General features: G+C 51.4%; 1 protein-coding gene across 1 annotated transcript in view; it reads right to left on the bottom strand.

Moving 5' to 3' along the window:
• LOC122379276 (lactadherin-like) overlaps nt 1-17952 on the bottom strand; it is a 96762-nt gene that overhangs the window by 48416 nt on the left and 30394 nt on the right. The gene's annotated exons all lie outside the window — the stretch shown is intronic.

Here is a 17952-nt window from a genome sequence, read left to right as displayed (position 1 = left end):
CGACCCGAAACTGAGAGGGACCTTAGTCTTCGCCGGAACTAAACCCGCAACTGGATTGGGGCGGTTCATCGTTCCTTGGAGTCTGTTCTATTGTGGGACTCATGGGTGGATAACTGACATCATCAATTCACCGTTTGAATATTATTTCAACGGATTTATTCTCAGATGCCTAGTCGTGTTTAGCATTGCCGTTTCTTACAATGCACTTTAGAATGCATATCAATTGAAAATGTAAGTCTTACAATTATGCATAATAATAATGCACATAAAGGCACAATAAATAATAAAACTTAGGCATTCGCTGCAAATTTTTCAGCATATTGTGTTTATCTGATATCGTCGCTCGTGCATCACCATCGGAAAGCATCAAAAGCCGAGGCTCTTTTGACCGAGGTAACAAGCTCCATCGTATTGCGCGCAATAAGTGCCGGAAAATTCGCGATTGTAAGGGCGCATTGAAAAGAGAACGACGCATTTTGGGTCGAATGTCTTTACAGTCCGTGAATGCTACTGTCAGGTGCAATACGACATAGTTAGGTTCATAGATCTGAAGGCCTCTTTGGAAGCCTTGATAAGGCTGAGGTCTTTGGCTCGGAACAATCACTCAGATATGCCACCTGAGCTGGGGAACTACCTCCATCTTCCGCCTGAGCAAGAACGAGGGAGCAAATCAGCTGACCCCTTCCGGTGCTTCACCTTGATCGGGATCACTGTGCAGTTTTGCCAAGGAAAGGTGTTCTATCATATTACCTGACAAACATGCCTCCCTCTGCCATGACCGGAGTTTGGGTCGGGACAATCTTTCTCTGACCTGATCTGACCGAGGAGCTGTCTTCCTCAATCTAACCTGATCCAACCCTGGGAACCCTGCCTTCCCTTACTGTGCGTGGTAGCACCCATCTTCCCCGGTGACGTCACAACATGCCGTTCCTGCAGAGCGGCCTAATCACCACTTACTAATGCAGGCGCACGATCGGCGGACGGAGGGGCACCACGCCGCGGGTGGCAGCCCATGCAGACCAGCCGTCAGTTGTCAGATGACGTCACAAATGGTGATCGGCGCTGTGCGCTGCACTGTGTGCACGGCAGAGTGTGCGCAGTGCACCACAAAGGCCGCGGCGGCCGCGCTACTGTCGCTGCCGGTCGGCGTCCGGTGATTTGTGCAGGTGAAGCTCGCTGTGTCGCTACAGCAGGGACCAGCGAGCGAGAGCGCGCCGCGCCGCTCTGGGCACGGATGCCCTGCGGTGATGGCTCGTCTGCGCCGCTATATGACGGCTGCAGGGTCGTGGCAGCTAATTTATTAGAGCTGTACGCACTTCGTGATGGTCACGAATAGTCACGGGAATTCTAACGGGGACGGTGCCTATAGCCATTGGCCACTGAAGAGCAGAGCAGGACGTATGTACATAATGAAATCACACCAATAGCGCTCTCCTCGACAGATTCGTGTTAATCTGGCAAGACTAATGCCGGGAAGATGGGCTTTGCAGAAATTATTTCACAATCATTCAATTAAATAGGATTGCAATCAGTGTGCAATATCCTGGATAAATGCATGCCACATCCAACTAAAGGTCAGCATAAATCAAAGCGGGGTAATTGATTGCATTCTTCTTTCAAATTGAGACGGCTTAACCAATTGGCAGATGTCTCTATTTAACGACACAGCTGGATTTCAAAGCATGACGTGCAGACTGATCCCAATGTCACAAAGGCGAAGATTGAGTCGTTTCATGCAGCTCCAACACGCTATCAGTTTAAGTTTCAGAGCCTCGTTGACATCTTGAATGATAAACGTTTCCAAGATCGGGCTTAATAATCTTAATCAACGATATCCCTGTCTAGCATGAAACCGGACACTTCAGCAACCGAAACCCCAGTCATCTTTGTGCGATAACAAACCGTTATAGACTCCTCGCAAGTCACATGTACTTACTAATATCTATGTCTTTAATTCCCATACCGATTTAATAAAAGTTGTGCTAGTCCTTCCAATTTAACCAGTAACTCCATCACCATATATTGTATGAGCTGCTCTGCGGTCTTTTCTTGGTCGTATGATGTAGCTCACTGCAGGCTCTATAAATTTGCTCGTTAAAAACAGTGCGTGTTTTGCATCACCTGTTACAGGTGAAGATAAGAACAGGTTGATACAAATACCTATTTGCACTTATACGTTTCCGCTGGCTGGTAAGTATTAATCATAAACATTAGTTGTGAATACGGATAACCAGAAGGTCATTCATCATAACCTAACTATTCATATGCATCGATAAATTGTATTCTTTTCTCACACAGCACGGAAACTCTAAAATCCTTAAACTTTAAAGTGACTTGATAGGAATGGCTGTTCACCAGCTGCTAGGTAAATGACTGAACAATGAACATGTGGTCTTTCACTTATTTGTTTACCCCATAAAAACAATGACAATTATTTTGTAGGCAGGGTCCATGTAGAGCCGACCTAGTCCTGCAATGCAGCTACACTACGTGCACATCTGTCGTATGCATAATTCAGGAGGTCGATTGCTATCGTGCTAATATGTAACCATGAAGAGGTTACATGACTTCTTTGTAGAGTTACGACAGGATATAGCAGCAAATTCATCACATATGTTGTCCTGTCTCAGAGGTGCATAATTGTGTCATTACTTTAGTTCTGTCACACGTTATATGTGCATTGGTCCTTATTTGGTAGATCTATTCATTGGACGACCATTCCATACTTTATTTTTTACGATGTTCAATTGGATAGTGATACTCACCATCATTTTACCTCTGGCTAAGATATGGGTTTGCCGATTATTCTACCTCGGGCTACACTGAATGCCGACATCATTGAGCTTCCTCTAGCTTTTTATTCTCCACGGAGACAAAACATGGCTTGCATTTTTAAAGCAATAATTAAGATGCGAATAGTTTACGCTTCAACGCTCTCACTGCAAGCAATACTTTAAAAAAACTTCAACAATGGTTTAAAATCTCAGTGCCAGATTCTATTCACTCAGCATTCCTAAGTGCGCATCCTCTTGACACTAATTAGCGAAACTTAATTCATCATGGCTCATTACCGCCCAGTATTTAGATCCAGCTAATCCTGCGTGAAGCTCATGTTCTAGAGAGCCACTACTGCAGGGACCCTCCATAACTCGCTCAGCCGGCTAACTAGCGACTGCGTGCTGTCGGGCCGCCGCGCGGACGGCCCTCCCCGTGAGATGGTATCACACCGGTCCCGCTGCCGGCGGGTGTTTTATTCGGAGGCCGCTCATCGCCATTCCGGTCACCTGCGTGTCTCTAATCACCGTGAACCGGGCCGGTCGGCGGAGAGAGAAGCTGGACTGTGGGCGGCGGCCGGTCCTGTCCCTACCGGAGTCCTCTGCTCTCCCAGCGGGAATGGAGGAACACGAGTCGCTCGAGCGGCACCTGCGGCACGCGACTGGAGGCGGCCGGGAGGCCTCAGAGCCGATCACGGACGCGGCTCGGGGTCGCACGTTACGGGTGAGTAGGCAGCTCGCTGCTAATGCCGTGGTTGTCAAGCGCCGAGCAAGGCCAAGCTTAGCAGATGCCGTCGGCAATGTTGAACCCTTGTAAGGACAAATGCACTTACAAAGGGCTTACAAAGAACAACGGGCTTACATTGGACTTACAGGGTGCTCAAAAGACATGGGCGTCGGTTTTATTACCATCTCCTGCGGGACTTTGGGGCTGTGTTGATTCTGCAGGGAGTTCTTCCCCTTCTCTGGCATACGACTTCGACCTCTCGATCTCCACGGCCAGCACACCCGCGATATATAAATGGCCCCACTGATCAAGCATGTGGTCACGCCGAGATAGGGCCGTCAACCGATTGAGTTTGTCACCGGCTATCGACAGGGCTATATTGTGCGCCTGCAAGTTGAACAGCCGGCCGCGGCTCTAGCAGTCCTGGCCTGTCCTCGGCAGAGGGCGGCTCGTCCTTAGTTCAGGGCGTCTCCTTCGGCCGTGCCGGGCCGTTCCTCCCGCCTGGATGGACCGCCGCGCTGCACATTCGCTGAGTATGTCCATCGGCGACGGCCGACCTATATATCAGCTCCCCGGCACGCTGCAACCGCCGCTGTACAATCGCAGCCGCGTCAAAATCGACTCAACTACGCTGTGATGGTCGCATTGCGTCACAGTCGGATACCGGTGCGCCGCCCGGTCAACACAGAGTCCTGCGCGGATCGTGAGTATGTAGAAGCACCGCTGAAGGACCCAGCTCCCTCGCGGACCGACCTGACCCGACAGCGAACCCTCGGTGCCGGAGAAAGCGTGGTCAGCGCGGCGGCGGCGGCGGCATCGGATCGGCGGCCGGCCGATAACGGGTTGATTAGCGTCGGCTCGCGGACGCCGCCCATAAGTAGACTGCGTGCGGTGCATTGCAAACAGGCGATGACGGAGTGACGGAGACCGGGACGGGTACCGGCGGGCCGTGTCAGGTTACCGGGCGGCCTTCGGACGGCCTCGTCACACGACGTCAGCTGTGGGTGCGTGGGCTGGGTATAGGTCGTTATAGGTAAACAAATTGTGTGCTTTGTCCATCTGAAAAGGCTGTCGTCATGTGGTAATCATTGATTAAGCTATGGAAGCTTTCTATGTAGCAAGAGTTGGATAAATTACAGATGTCATGAGAAATAATCTCTTTCGCGGACAATTTCAATTTTTTGCTGAAAAAAAGACACCCATGCTTACCATCTCCTGCTAGTGAGATGCAGTGCCAATTACTAGTGACATTTGGAACTTTTTGTTCTCGCGGGTACAAACATGGACATCGATCCCCGAATAAGTGTGACGCACGACTCAAGCAAAACGAGTCGCATTGTGCACATGCTTATACTGAGAATGCCGCCTGGCATAGCGATGCGCTTAGTCATCGGCACTGCAACGGATACGCCCACTGTTTTCTAATGAAATCGGCATGAATAATTATCGGTAATAGAGGTGGGCGTTTGCTGATTGGCAAAACCACTAAAGCGCGGGTGTAATTAAGAAGAGCGGGGTAAGGCGTCTGATTGAGTCCATCAGAGAATCATGGTTGATAGTCATGCATGTGAGGTTTGAAGGTGAAGGAGCCACCTCGTATGATGTGAATAGACCTCCCTATCATTCGAGCAGTACTCTCTCCGACTCTCTTTGATCTTCGCCGCATCAGTGACACTCCTCACTCTTTCTCTCTCTCTCTCTCTCTCTCTCTCTCTCTCTCTCTCTCTCTCTCTCTCTCTCTCTCTCTCTCTCTCTCTCTCTCTCTCTCTCTCTCTCTCTCTCTCTCTCTCTCTCTCTCTCTCTCTCTTTCTTTCTCTCTCTCTCTCTCTCTCTCTCTCTTTCTCTCTCCCCCTCCCTTTCCTTCTCCCTATCGCTAACATTCTCTCATTCACTCTTCCACTCCAAATTCAAGCCTTCGTCAACACCTCATCAGTACCACACGGCTCAGCCTAGCCCGTCTTCCAGAGCACAACCACGCCCCTAACCCAGTGGGCAAGGTCAATCGCCTCCTTCGGCAAGGCTTGCTGTCACCCGCAGAAGAGGGATCGAGGTCGATGTGCTGAACTGGCTAACGATTACGATTACGAGTCCTCCAATAGAGATGGAGTGGCTTCAAGCCGTATCACCGCGGACAGATTACGATGCTATTGCTTAGCCCCGATTGACCCATCAGTTTGGCACATCTGCTGAATTTCAGCTCGATGGATGACGTCCATATTGCCTCCGATGCAATCACGTCGTTTGAGTTGTCAAAGCTGGTCATATTTCTTCTTTTTAGCACTCATTGAGATCCAGCATTGGCCATGGGGCCTCTGCATCTTGTGACAAAATCGCGTCACAAGTCTCCTTGAATGGGTCTTAGGGATGCGAACTGGTCTGCAGGAACATGCAAGCAACGCCAGGTCCCATGTGCCAACCCATTTACGTTGCTATCGAATCAGTCGAAGGGAGGTGGGATGTGAAGGGCAGCAGACGACCTTAGTAAGGCGACACCACGCGTCAGAGTTCAAATATCGGACACTGAACTACAGACACTGGAGAACAGACTCAGAGCCCTGGAAACCAGCGAGTAGACACTGAGCCCCGGACACCAGAGAACGGACACGGGCCGCCGGCACGAACCAGTGGATCTCTGAAATCCTATCTGTCACAGTACGGAACCTGACACAGGCCTGAACGTTGGACATTGAGTCAAACCATTTCCTATCCTCCCAAGTCCCAACAGCACATCAACAAGCGCGACCAACAAGAGCTTCGTCACCGGTAGGCTCTACAGTCTGCACCAGAGAACGGGGAAGAGACGCGCTCCAGGGAAACGTTGTTCTCTCCGATGTTCACTTGACGAATCTATGTAGTGATTCTAATGACACGTTCATTGTTCATTGTAAATGCAGGTTATGTGTAAAAGATAACTTGATCATGCATTTCAATATTCAATGTAAACGATGACCAGGGATAAAATCTGTTATTTTTCACCTGATCACGTAATAATTAAACGGGCTTGCATTATGTGCATAAACCTGTACTCAAAGGAGACGACGTTTTGCATCAGCAGGTGGAACATATCCTGCAGGCATGAATTCCTCCCCGTACGTTTAATGTATACTGGCTGGTACTTATTTAAGGGCGGCACTGCTGCATGGTTTTGTGAATGCCGTAAATAATACTACGGTATTCATTAAGTGCTTAAGGTAACAAACAAGGCTACTTAGTTACGTTTGTTTGTCATGCAAGAGTTGAAGAGGTAAGTGGTGCCCGCTAAATCTTATACAGCCAACAAACACCTACTGAATCAGGTGTACCTTGTCAGGTTTTGATTTAACATATGGTTATCTCATCCATGATATATATGTTTGTTGGTAGGTCTGTCTGTCTGTATAGTTTTGTCGAAAGCATTTTTGTGCAAAACGCGTATGCACAAATATTATTTTGTATAGGCACTTGGTGTCGTTCAACTGATCGACTGATGATCGACGTTCGACTGAGGACGTTCGACGATAATATTATTTTCAGCATATGAGGAGCGTCAGTTAACTGCATGTTATGTAGCATAACCAGCCATGCCATGCAATATTAACAAACACTGCATTTTTGCCATGGCAACGCCTCACAACCTGTCAAATTTGTTCAAGGGCATGCTGGAGGAATGCTTGCCCGATCAGTCCCGGCCATATTCCGGGGCCGGGGTCGTATCTGTCTGGCGAGGTGAGACCTGCCGCCGGCGGCCAGCCCGCAGGAGGGCCACATTTCACTACGCCGGTCATGCAGCTCGCGCGGTCCTGTTTTGGGGCTGCAGGCGGCCGATCCAGCGGTACTGCCAGGCGCAGCGGCCCGGTCGGCGCCGGTCGACGAGACACAGCGCCGTCGGCCACCATTACCGTCTGCCAGGTCCCCGCGCGGCGCGCTTTGAAGCGGCTGGGCTCCACCCCCGCCCGGCCCGGCTACCCCGCCCCTGCCGGCCGCGTCGGCCGCTGAGACGGCCACGGCACACGCCACGGCGGAGAGGGGAGGGGGGATCGGGAAGAGACGCTCGTGGCCCACTTCTCTGACGCTTACAGAGTTGCAGACCGAGTGTGGATGTCGGGTGGCTCTATTGTTAAGAGGTTGTTCTTTTAATTGGACCGCGTTATCAGTGGCAATGATTCGGTATTCTGACACCTGAGTGGGCTATCGGAGGATGTCAGCGGGCGGGAGGAACACGCACATGCTTGAGATCTCCTTCATCGTTGGCCCATGTTGCTCAACTCTTTTGTTTCACGGGCTTTTTGCTCTCAGCAGATATAGAGCAAAGCGGGTCGATGTCAGAAGTGCAGTGTTTTAAAAACACTGCTGGCTTATTTCGACATAAAACTATGACCTACATAGCGGGCAAGTGTAAATGTTTTGCAGGAAGTAATTATTTTACCATGTTTTTAACTCACGCGGCCCCAGGTCGTACGAATTCATGGGTGGGCCACGAATCCATTTTATGTGTGGTCACATTCACGACACCTTCATACTTTCCATATCCTTACAATGCAGCAGAGCAGTCCCTGTCCTCAGCCTAAGTGAGCAAATGACGCAGTTGACCCGGAGGCCGTGACATGGGGGTGCGGACCGTTTTAGTGACCGAGCAGTGATGAATGGTCCTCTCTACCGTCCTGCACGGACGGCCCGACAGGTGCGTTTTCAACAGGACTGCCTTATACAGCGGCGCAAACGATGGTATCAAAGCAGGAGTATGATGAAGTGAGTGCCGCTACCTGTGTCCAACAGCGTGGGAGTTATAGAGTTTCAAAGCAGAGTTATGCATCCATGAACCGACTTTGATGTCCGTGCTTTAGTGTATACAGCGTGTCCATGTGCCGGCTAACCTTTCAAGGCAAACTGTTTGCATTGTGTACTCTATAACTGATTTCATCTGAAATTGCGCTACCCGATTTGAGGCACATTAGATACATGACACTTAATCGGATAAACCGATCACATGACATGCTTATTTTTATGATCAAGCGCCGATTGCAATGACAGTTACAATACCAGGTGTCAGTTATCTCGAGATTTGTCATTTGTCAATTAATTACCAGGGGCGGATCCAAGGGGGGGTCACATGGGTCATGGCCCCCCCCCCTTGAGGCCCGGGGGCCCAAAGACCTGCCAGGGGCACTACCGGCTTATCAGGGGTATCACAGTCCTGACAGGGGCACCACAGGACCGCCAGGGGCACCACAGGCCTAGCAGGGACACCACGGGCCTGGTGCCCCTGGGTCCTGACAGGACTGTAACGCCTCTGACAAGCCTGAAGTGTCCCCGGCAGGCACGTGGTGCCCCTGACAGGCCTGAGGCGCCCCTGCAAGGCCGGTGGTGCCCCTGGCAGGCCTGTGGTGTCCATGGCAGGCCTGTGGTGCCCTTGCTAGGCCTCTGGTGCCCCTGACAGGCTTGTAATGCCCCTGGAAGGACTGTGGTGCCCCTGGGCCCTGACAAGCCTGAGGTGCCCCTGACAGGCCAGTGGTGCCCTTGCTAGGCCTGTGGTGCCCCTGGCAGGCCTCTGGTGCCCCTGACAGGCTTGCGGTGCCCTTGGAAGGACTGTGGTGTCCCTGGGCCCTGACAAGCCTGAGGTGCCCCTGATAGGCCCGTGGTGTCCTTGTTAGGCCTGTGATGCCCCTGGCAGGCCTCTGGTGCCCTTGCTAGGCGGCTGGTGCCCCTGGCAGGCCTCTGGTGCCCTTGCTAGGCCGCTGGTACCCCTGCGCCCGGAGAGGACTGGGGCCCCTAAAAAGTCTGAAGTGCCCCTCACCAGGCCCGTGGTGCCCCTGACAGGCCCAAGGTGCCCCTGCGAGGCCGGTGGTGCCCCTGGCAGACCTCTGGTGCCCCTGGCAGGTCTGTGGTGCCCCTGGCAGGTCTGTGGCGCCCCTGGCAGACCTGTGTTGACTGGTGCCCCTGCTAGGTCGCTGGTGCCCCTCACAGACCTGTGGTGCCCCTGGGCCTTGACAAGCCTGAGATGCCTGGCTATGACAGGCTCGTGGTGCCCCTGATAGACCAGTGGTGCCCTTGCTAGGCCTGTAGTGCCCCTGGCAGGCCTCTGGTGCCCCTGCTACCCCTGCGCACGGAGAGGACTATGGTGCCCCTGAAAAGCCTGAAGTGCCTCTCGACAAGCCCGTGGTGCCCCTGGGCCCTGTTACCAGGCCCAAGTTACCCCTGCGAGGTCGGTGGTGCTCCTGGCAGGCCTCTGGTGCCCCTGGCAGGTCTTTGGTGCCCCTGGCAGGCCTGTGTTGACTGGTGCCCCTGCTAGGCCGCTGGTGTCCCTCACAGGCCTGCGGTGTCCCTGGAAGGACTGTGGTGCCCCTGCCCCTAGGGGTGCTCATGGGCCCAACAGGCCCGTTGTGCCCCTGACAGGCCTGTCGTGTATACTTGCTAGACCTGTGGTGCCCCTGCTTCCTGACAGGCCTGTGGTGCCCCTGGTGGGCCTGTGGCGCCCCTACAAGGCCGTAGGTGCCCCTGACAGGTTTGTGGTGTCCCTGGAAGGACTTTGGTGCCCCTGACAAGCCTGAAGTGTCAAGGACAGACCCTTTAGACGCCAGGGTCAAGTTCGTCGGACTGGCGATTTGCTTACCTGATAACGTTCCTGGTAAGTACTCACTACTCAGCGTCCACAACATATATACAACATACACATAGCACATTCATGATTCATATATACTTGCTTACAATTGGTAAATGTGGTTGTGGCTAAGAGTTAAGATACTGACTAAAAATAAAAAAATAAAAAAAATAAAAAACTGAAAATGGGGGCACCACCAAAATGAAGTGGACGAAATCCGTTGAGTTTTTATTTTGGGTATAGGTAGGGGCACCACTTCGATTCATGACCCTCCCCTTGGAGTTTTCCTGGATCCGCCCCTGTTAATTACTGCAATTGATGACAGTGAGTCGGCAAGATGCTAGCAATGACAGACAAATGACTGACAGACATTAAGTCACCAAGTAGCGTGTCGATACGTGACGGAAATGTCTAAAACAGACAGTTCAACAATCCAATCCACATTGCCGCTCGTTCTGTGGGCGCTGGCTCGCGCTGGAGCACATTCTCTCAGCTCATTGGTATTTCCTTTTGCAATAGCCATCAGGTGAACCAGCACCGCCCACTTATTGCTGCCATGTTCCATTGTCCGATGGCAGGCGGCGCGGGCGCGCTGGTGGTTTTCCGCGGAGGGCGCGGTTTACGGCCGTGTCGAACATAGCGTCCGACACTCTGGGTGGTGCGGCACGGCCGCGGCACGCCGCCACTAAATCACCGACCGGAGAGCCACGCACCGCGGCCGGCCGAGACCGCGGCAGGGGCGGCGGTGCGGGTGACAGGTCCGCCCGTGACAGCGCTTCGAGGAAGGAGCCGGCTGTCACTGCGCGCGGCCAGACCGGACATGACACGCATGGTTTCTAGATCTGCGTCGATTGAACACTTCACGGATAAATGGACAATTAATTAATTAAATCGCTATCGGTTTCAGTTGGGGTGTGCTTGAAATTGGTATAAATACCTGTGTCATGACTGGCGAATTGCCCTTGTTCCCACGCCATGCTGACGCTGTAAAAAATATAACTTTGCGAGATTGTCAGGGTATTCACGCTTGTCTGCACTGGCGAGAATATATAAGTGATTTCTGAACTTCTTCGAGGTGGGAAATACTCGCATCTACGTAACCAGTAATCAGCCTCCTTTCACAATTTAACCCGCGCACCGACGGGGGGGCGGATATCCGCCCCCCCCCCCTGAGGTTTTTCGCGAATAGCGGGAAAACCGCGGCGAAATTTGGTATGACTATAACCTCATCAATTTTACACATGGTGTGCAAGTTTGAACTTCCTACCTTTTAAGGTCAGGTCACCAGGTCACTTTGAATGACCCAACCTCAAATCACTTTTTTGCAACTTTGTCACCGTGCCACAGCTACAGTAGATGTCGGAGGCCTTTGAAAGTCGCAGGATATTATTAGGTCATTAGTAGCTACAATTTGTTTATCTCGGAATTTTGATATCGGTGACCTAAGGTCAGGTCAATTTCGCGACCTCCCCATTATAACCCAGCAAACATGCCCACATGGGTCCCATATGGGGTGAACATGGGCCAGATGGGCCCACGTGGGACATGGGCTACAGATGGGCTACCCATATGGGCCCCATATGGGATAAAAATGGGCCAGATGGGCCAAACGCATGTGGGCTGGAGATGGGCATCCCATGTGGGTCCCATATGGGGTGAACATGGGCCAGATGGGCCCACGTGGGACATGGGCTACAGATGGGCTACCCATATGGGTCCCATGTGGGCGCCGCGTGGGTCCCATATGGGGCCTACGTGGGCTGGCCCACATGGGTCCCACGTGTCACCCACTGTCATTCCCATGTGGGGCCCATATGGAAGAGGTGGGGGGCCCATGTGGGCCCCATATGGGAACCATGTGGGCATGTTTGCTGGGAAGTCAATGGGGGAAAAATCAACTCCCTGTTTTTACCACTAAAACGGGTCGGAATGGCCCCATATACTTTACATGACTTCATATACGATCAACCTTCACTACCTTGAGGTCTGTTTTGCTGTTGGGCAGCTGTGAGGTCATGTGACGTCATCAAAGGTCACCAAAGGTTTTTGGCCAATAACTCCGTACAGGAACAAGATACAGACGCGTGGATGGTCTCATTGTGTTCAGCTCGTCAAGACGCATCGAATGATATACATGATGACCTCGAGGTCACGTGACCTGAGGTCAACCTTTGACCTTGACCTTTCGAGTTCAACATATATCATTCGATGCGGATTGACGAGAGGATCACGATGCTGCCCTTAGTTTGTTCCTATCTTGACTAATTCGAAAGTTATTCGAGAAAAACTCTCTCCATATCTAGCGCCGCCATTTTGACTTTTTCGACCCCTGTGACGTCATCTTTGACCTGACCTGAAAATGACCTTTGTAAAAATTGTAGATCTTGGCCGTGCGTATCCGATGCCGTTTACCGCTTGTCGCTATCTTGCTTCGTTCTCGAGATCTCAGGGGGGGCGGTCATCCCCCCCCCGTCGGTGCGAAGTTGGCGCAGACCCCCGTCGGTGCGCGGGTTAAAATGGAAAACGTTAGTTATCAGCACACTGCCGAGTAAAAAAGAAGAGACCAGGAACCTCGCGGTGCATGAAGGTCTGGGAATTGAAAGATGCAAATATGTCAGCGGTTCCTTTCTTAGTGTAAAATAATCCAATCCCAAGGTGTCGGTTCTTCTATCATTTCAAAAATCGCACTTATCTAGACTACCGCTTTCATCTAACCTAATTTTCCTGCTAAGTTATGCAAATTCGTCCCCAGTGTCAAAGTCAGAAATTTGCTCTGACATGTGAGGACGGGATCTCAGCTTTGATCTGCATTTTCCTTCCGTTTTCACGGTGTGTGACGGCCTCATCTGTGACATGCCGTCACTCCGTGTGAGGATGACAGCGGCAGCGGCACGTCAGCTGTCTTGCATGCTGCCCGTTTCGCTCGACATCTTTCCAGGCATGTCGGCACCGATACCCATCAGCCCGACCCAACTCAAACAGGACTAGGGCGCTGTAATTGTCTTTTTCTCGTGCAAAAACCAGTCGACTCCACGCTCTTTCAGGAATGTACCTACTCGCTGTGTTGGGTCTGGCTTCACTACGACGTAGTAATGACCCGAATAGTGCATTGCAAATGGATACATTTGCATAAAACAACATCTGGGTCTAATACGATGTGTGTCTTCTTCCACTTTTATATTTTACGATTTTGCATCTAATCGCGTTATTTTTCTTTCTATTGTTTTCATCCTTCTTTCTCACTTTTCTATCTTCCTTCATCATACAAGGCATGAATTTTTCAACCCTTCCAAGAACCGGCAGTCCTTCAATAAGCATCACCACTCGCCTCCTCTTTCTGTTGTGTTCACATGATGTCGTCAGTCGAGGTCGAATCCAATGCTCGGACGTGTCCGGTCGACCTACCCCCTCATGCCCAGCTACTCGGACGTGCTCGGGGCCGGCTGGGTGGCACTTCCGCTCCTGGAAGGCTCGGTGCTCGGGTCCGCTGGGACGTATCGGGGCGGGGTGGCGCGGTCCGACACGAGTACCGTGTACGTAACGGCTGCCGACGCCGATAGCCACGGCTGACGACATCTGCAAGCATCGCATGCTGTGAAAAACATGAAAACTTACACCGTGGAGTGGTCGGTCACGAGGGAATGGAACGGAAGCGTCGCTCTGAGTATTTTTGAATTTATGCATCGCACATATGGAGAAGGCCTATGACGGAACAAAATGAGTGCGACGAAATGCTTACATCTGTAATTGTGTAACACGAGACCATGAACTCCACGTCACTGTGCATTCTTTATAATATTCCATTATTTATAGATCTTTGACTATGTATACTGAATGACCACACTTGATAAGCTTGATATTGTTTCCTTCTTGATATTGAGGCTCGTTTTGTTGGGAGACGAGAGACTGGCTCACATTCTGAAATATGCATGCCCATTTAACCGACTGGTGATGACCAAAGTTAACTGTAAAATGAAGCTTCTTGTGGGACGCAATCTGTCACTCTGCGGAAACTGGCGTCACCCCATCTAACGGGTCACACGTGGGACCCCGTCACCGAGAGCTGATGGATCGCGCCGCAGAAACAATGAGCTATTGACCCGGCCCGCCCGGCCGGGAAAACAGCCGGCAGAGTCAACACATTGAGAGGACACCGCATTCCTAGCGACATCCCGACTTCCCTGTGCTGTCGGTCCAGCTTTGGAATGGCCATGAGGTCAGGAATCTCAGACGTCCTAACCACAAGGCTTCATATAATTTTCCTGTAGCTTGGCCAAGTATGCTTCAGCCTGCAGTAATTTAATAACTGAATGACATGACGGTATAGGATGATTCGTAAATTAGCATTAATAGCCTTTGCCTCGGATAGGTGTGTCTTGGATTCTAAATATGTAATTTAGGAACGATTGCAACATGTGAGGTACCAGACGATAGTGCACTACTTTCGGCAATGCCTGTTCGGGCGGCTACCGCGCCTTGAGCGACGCGACTATTGTGAGTTACTACCGCGTTATTGCGCATATAGAGCCACTTTAGACAATACGGCGCAATATTTCCACACAGGGCAGCACTGAAGAACCCGTCGGTCCGACGTGCTCGAGGGTTGCGTATATGGCTGAGTGGCGCCTGGCCGGGCGATCACGTCTCTATCGACAGCCGTTTCTGTGCGTCGCTGGAGCGGCGACAAAAACTCAATTAGCTGTCATGTAATTATCTTGTCGGCAAGTGGTCGGGTAAGTGGCGGGTTCTGCTGCCGCCGTGCTGTGCCCTAACCTCGGCACAGATCGGCCGTATGACCGGTCTGGTCTGCAGCGGTCAGCGAGGGTCAGCGCCAGTGGTCAGCGAGGGTCAGCGCCAGTGGTCAGCGAGGGTCAGCGCCAGTGGTCAGCGAGGGCCAATGCCAGTGGTCAGCGATTACAGCAGGCGGATCGGGGCTAAAAGCGGCGTATGAGCTGGTTTGCAAACTCATGAGCGCTGCACTGTTATAGTGCGCTGGATAAGGCAGGTGATTTTGGTCACGTGCATACTGCAACGATATCCTTACGACTTTCAATTTATGCTCGGGCTTTTGATTTCAATTGAGGACTGCAGTTGTAATTCATAGAATGCTTACCGCCCTGTTCCACCGTAAAAGCGGCATTCCTCTTGGAAGCCGTGACACCGCTCTGAAGGTAGGTACTCCAGAGGTCGGCCACCCATTTCCTCCCGAGACCATGGAGCAGAGACAGCCCCGAGCAGCGCCCGGTCACACCCATTCCCATGCCGCACACGAAGGAGTGTGCGCTGAGCGTCCCTCATTACATTCCGGCCCTGATTACGGACGGACAAATTACCATTTCTCGTTACCGCCGGACGGGGAGGAGCGGCCGGAAGGACCGCGCAGGGCCGACCACTGGACGGCACACGTACCCCGCTCACCGCCCGCGCCGGCGAGCCCTTGTTAATAGTGATCGATGGACATCACCGGTTACCGATGGCTGATGCAAAGGAGACCGTTAGGTGACTCGCACCGAGCAAGGACTGAATACATGGCTAATGGGGCGAGAATCGGTGAGAGGAGCAGGATCAGAGGTGAGCGGACTAGATCAATGGCGGGAAGATGCATCAGCGACGATAATCATGCCAACGCGGAACAGCTGTCTCATATACAAAATTATGCAGTTAAATGTTTTGACAAAAAAAAAAATACATACCTACCTAGTAACGGTGGCATATCGCGTGGCAGGGATATATTTCATTTTAATTCGGCAATTGCTTATATGAATATCCAACCTTTGCCCTTGGTATATGTTAATTTAACAACTGTAATTCCCTAGCTGAAAATCGCAAATTGTAAAGTAATGCTTAATCCAGTTTTCTCAGTCAGCGAAAGACAAAAAACGATAATTAGATACCTCTTAAATAGACCCAGTTACTTGTAGGACAGGTGGAATGTTTCCGAACAATTGCTTTCAGTTCATATAAAGAAACAATAAAAAGTTTCAAAGCAATGCCGCTTTATTCAAAAAGTGCTCAAACAATCGGAAGCTTTCCCTGCCTCCTACTGGGCTAATCAAACACTGCGGTTAAAGCTAGCAGAGTCGAATCAATCAAGAATGCATTAGCGTTTTTGTCACTCTTCTTCTATTCGACTAACATCCTTATCCGTTGTCCCGGCTGCGCCGGTGTCCGCAGCAGACACAGCGTAAGGTGAGCTGGAGCGCGCAGTTCCAGGTCGTCGCGCGAGCTGACTGAGCCCGCACGTCAGCGGTATAGACCATGCCTCGGAACGGTTCTTACTGCACCCAGCGCGGCCGGGCAGTGTGGCGTTTTTGCGCTGGGTCAACGATAGGAATCGCGATCCCAATTAGGATTACCAAAAGCGGTATGGATAGACCCAGCCGTGTCGTCGCGAAGGAACGTAATAAAGAGAACAGGTGGATAGAGAAGAGAAAGAGAGAGAGAGAAAGAGAGAGAGAAGAGAGAGAGAGAGAGAGAGAGAGAGAGAGAGAGAGAGAGAGAGAGAGAGAGAGAGAGAGAGAGAGAGAGAGAGAGAGAGAGAGAGAGAGAGAAGAGAGACATATACAAAGAGAATGGGATATAAATAACATATACAATAACATTGGGAATTTACATATCTACTTTCAAGATTATTCTTTAATCTTTATCCTGAACAAAGGTGGCGAAACGTGTCGATTCCCTTTCGCGATTCGCAAATTCGTTGGATATAAGTTCTATCGATACCCTTTTGAGATGATAGCCCCACGATAAATTTATAGCCTATTCTAGTTTGCGAGCGAACCACAAGACGGCATCCATCCTAATGCTCCCCGTCTCAGGGTCTCTTCATCTCATGAATACAAAGTGCGGATTTCCGGAGCCACGAGACTTTACTAATGATGACGTATTGCGTGACCCCAGACACTGTAAAATGTGCCAGTTTGCAGAAAACGCCCACGAAGCGACGAGCTTATGAACAACTTACAATGGTGTTACCTTGAGGAATCTCGTCCCCTGCTGAGTCTGATACTATTCTGGGGCGGGGTGGCGGCAGCGGCGTCGGAGGAAGTGTCCTGGCACGATGGGCGGTGACCAATGACCATCCGTCGCCCAGACGGTTCAGTATGGTGCCGACAGGCCCGGGTGGTCGCTGGCTACACCCTGCCGTAACTCAGGCTGGACATCCGCTCGGCGAGCAGTGATCGGACGACCGGCGTGTAACACGATTACGGCCGGGATCGGGTGGTGACACCCACAGTTACCGTATACGGACCGGTGAACAGACCACGCCGGGGTTACCCCGGAAGGCGCTCATCGTCCCGACTGAAGAGGGAAGTCAGGCAGCGTGCAGTGAGAGGGATTTTCACGCCGGTAGTGGCTCAATCTGAGAGATTTACGGGTGCGTGCGAGGACTGCAGGCGTGCCGCTGGCTGATCGGTGATCGGTGGCGCTGGTGTTACGCTCCTACCGCTCGTTAAGTTCTCCATTTGTTGTCGCATGTGCCGTTGATGTCTCTTACCTGGAGTGATGGTGACAAAGACAGGTGTGCAAGGAATAGTCGGGTTGCAGCGGGGTAAAACTGCACATTGCAAGGTGCCCATACCTCGATGTTTTGAATTTTGATTGTCAGTGTAAATGTTTGTTTTCTGTGCAATGACCCATCTCTCAACCTAAAAAGGTGGCAATCAATTACAGATTATTCAACCAAGATAAATTTTCGATTTTTCCTGCTTCATTTACCAGAAAATAATTGAAAAGTAATAGCTGTAAGCCTGCATAATGCCGCGGTCCCATGGTAAAAGTACCTAACTTGCGAAAGGCATGGTAACCAATGTCAATGACGGCGCGGGAAGTCGCCTCAGCACCGTCTGCTGACTCACAGCGATGTCCGTCTC

The sequence above is a fragment of the Amphibalanus amphitrite genome, unplaced genomic scaffold (genome assembly GCF_019059575.1).
Source record: "Amphibalanus amphitrite isolate SeventyFive unplaced genomic scaffold, NRLGWU_Aamphi_draft 000074F_arrow, whole genome shotgun sequence".
Lineage (NCBI taxonomy): Eukaryota > Metazoa > Arthropoda > Thecostraca > Balanomorpha > Balanidae > Amphibalanus > Amphibalanus amphitrite.
The sequence above is the reverse complement of the archived record's forward strand: the minus strand, read 5'-3'. Positions and strand labels throughout refer to the sequence as shown.